At 35.0% G+C, this 3,128-nt stretch overlaps 1 non-coding gene across 1 annotated transcript; it reads right to left on the reverse strand.

Annotated features, from left to right (window-relative positions):
* Positions 1-1,147: 1,147 nt before the first annotated feature.
* LOC113633458 (U6 spliceosomal RNA) lies at positions 1,148-1,254 on the reverse strand. Its single transcript, XR_003438214.1, has one exon. It is a non-coding gene; the product is annotated as a U6 spliceosomal RNA (small nuclear RNA).
* Between the last annotated feature and the right edge of the window lie 1,874 nt (positions 1,255-3,128).

Below are 3,128 nucleotides of genomic sequence, written 5' to 3' on the forward strand. Positions count from 1 at the left end.
AGTAAATGAGCCAATATTGAAGCATTATTATTAACTATAGTCAATAACTACATTGTTTCATTCTTTGTGTTGTACAGTTCTAGCGGTTTTGAAAAATGCGTGATAACATGTATCCACCATTAGTTTTACACAGAATAGCATCACCACCCTGAAAAATCTGTGTTCTAGCTATTCATTTTATACCTCCCTCCCTTGGAATCCTTGGCAGCCAATGATATCTTTATTGTCTCTATAGTTTTGTCTGTTCCAAAATGTCATATAGTTAAAATCAGACAGTATATAGCTTTTTCAGACTGGCTTCTTTAATTTATCAATATGCATTTAAGGTTCCTCCATATCTTTTCATGGCTTGATAGCTCATTTCTTTCTTTATTTTTTTAATAGATCTTTATTGGAGCTTAATTGCTTCACCATACTGTTAGTTTCTGGTGTACACCAAAGTGAATCAGTCATAGGCATACATATGTCTCCATATCTCCTCCCTCTTGAGCCTCCCTCCCATCCTCTCTATCCCATCCCTATAAGTCATTGCAAAGCACCAAGATGATCTCTCTGTACTATGCTGCTGCTTTCCACTAGCTAACTATTTTACATTCAGTAGTGTATATATGTCAATGCTACTCTCACTTTGCCCCAGCTTCCCCCTCCCACCCCGTGTCCTCAAGTCCATTCTCTATGTCTACATCTTTATTCCTGCCCTGCAACTAGGTTCATCAGTACCATTTTTATTTTCTGACTTACTTCACTCTGTATGACAGACTCTAGGTCCATCCACCTCACTACAAATAACTCAATTTTGTTTCTTTTTATGGCTGAGTAATCTTCCATTGTATATTTGTGCCACATCTTCTTTATCCATTCATCTGTCAATGGACATTTAGGTTGGTTCTATGTCCTGGCTATTGTAAATAGTACTGCAATGAACTTTGTGGTACATGTCTCTTTTTGAATTATGGTTTTCTTAGGGTATGTGCCCAGTAGTGGGACTGGTGGGTCATATGGTAGTTCTATTTTGAATGTTTTGAGGAATCTCCATTCTGTTTTCCATAGTGGTTGTATCAATTTACATTCCCACCAACAATGCAGGAGGGTTCCTTTTTTACCACACCCTTTCCAACATCTATTGTTCCCAGATTTTTTGATAATAAAAAGTATGGAATGCTCCATGAATTTGCGTGTCATCCTTGCTCAGGGGCCATGCTAATCTTCTCTGTATCGTTCCAATTTTAGTATATGTGCTGTTGAAGCGAGCATGCTCATTTCTTTTTATGACTGAATAATATTACATTGTATAGATGTACCATAGTTTGTTTATCCATTCACTTATTGAAGACATATTGGTTGCTTCCAGGTTTTGGTGGTTATAAATAAAGCTGATATAAACATTCATGCACAGATTTTTGTGCAGACATACATTTTTAACTCAATTGGGTAACTAGGAGCACAGTTGCTGGATTGTAAGGTAAGATTATGCTCAGCTTAGTAAGAAATTGTCTTCCAAAATGATTGTACCCATTTTGCAGTCCCACCAGCAATGGATGAGAGTTCTTGTTGCTCCACATCCTCACCAGCATTTGGGATTATCAGTCTTTTGTTTTTTTTTTTTTTTTAAGTTTTAGCCATTCTAATGGGTGTGTAGTATTGTTTTAGTTTGCAATTCCCTAATGACTTATGATGTTGAGCATCTTTTCATTTGCTTATTTGCCATCTGTATATCTTCTTGGGTGAAGTTTCTGTTTAGATCTTTTCCACATTCTAAAAGTTCGGTTGTTTGTTTCCTTATTTTTGAGTTTAGAAAGTTTTCTGCATGTTTTGAATACAAGTTCTTATTTGGATATGTGTTTTACAAATATTTTCTCCAAGTTTTGGCTTGCCTCTTCACCTAAGAAAATTTTAAACTAAGTTTTTAATGTCAATAATTTAAAGTAACTACTATGAAAAGAAATCAATAGCTTCCAAATTTGTATAGAAATTAAAAAAGCATTAGAAAGCATTAAAAATCTATAAATGAAGAATATTAAAAATGCAAACACAACATGGTAATTGGAAAGTGAAAGAAAACAGAGATACGGACAAATATATCAATCACAACAAGTGTAAGCATATTAAACTCTCCTATTAAAATACCTCTAGTATCAAACTAGACTAAAATGTGTTACTATTAACAGAACATACAGAAGAGTTGATAATTAAGAAATGAAAAAATAAATAGTTGAGTAAGTACTCTGAAGATAACAAATAGAAAGTTATTTTAGCTATGTTAATATCAGACAAAATAGAATTCATTTATTTATTTATTTAACTTTTATATTTTAATTAATTAATTTTTTTTGGCTGTGTTGGGTCCTCGTTGCTGCATGCAGGCTTTCTCTAGCTGTGGTGAGCAGGAGCTACTCTTCGTTGTGATGCACGGGCTTCTCATTGTGGTGGCTTCCCTAGTTGCAGAGCACGGGTTCTAGGTGCACGGGCTTCAGTAGTTGTGGCACACAGGCTCAGTAGCTGTGGCTCACAGGTTCTAGAGCACAGCCTCAGTAGTTGTGGCATACGGGCTTAGTTGCTCTGCGACATGTGGGATCTTCCCGGACCAGGGGTCGAACCCATGTCCCCTGCATTGGCAGGTGAAGTCTTAACCACTGCACCACCAGGGAAGTCCCCAAGATAGAATTTAGAATGTATTCCTGGAATGAAAGGATGATTCACCACTAGAAAAATATATCATAACACAACACATCAAATTTATAGATTAAGGAAAAAATGCTTAATTATATCAATAGATACATAAGCATTTGACAAAATTCAACATTTAGGTATAGTCAAATAATGTTGCTATGCCACAGTTAAAATCAATTAACTAGAGTTGAAAACAACCCAACATAGATATATTTTGAAAATGTAATGTTGGACAAAAAGTTATAAAATAACATCTATTATATGATATAATTTGTATAAAGTTTAACTACTTGCCAAAGCAATATCATGTTGTATATGGATATAAAATCTATTATATTGAAAAATATAAGAATATCTTCAGGAAAGTTAAACACTAAATTTATAATAGTGATTACCTCTTGGGAGGGTACTCTCTACCTCTTGGGAGGGGAGAGTACCCTCTTGGGAGGGTTTCAACT

Source organism: Aethalodelphis obliquidens, unplaced genomic scaffold (genome assembly GCF_003676395.1).
Source record: "Aethalodelphis obliquidens isolate GAN/ISIS:26980383/991018 unplaced genomic scaffold, ASM367639v1 scaffold39, whole genome shotgun sequence".
Classification (NCBI taxonomy): Eukaryota; Metazoa; Chordata; class Mammalia; order Artiodactyla; family Delphinidae; genus Aethalodelphis; species Aethalodelphis obliquidens.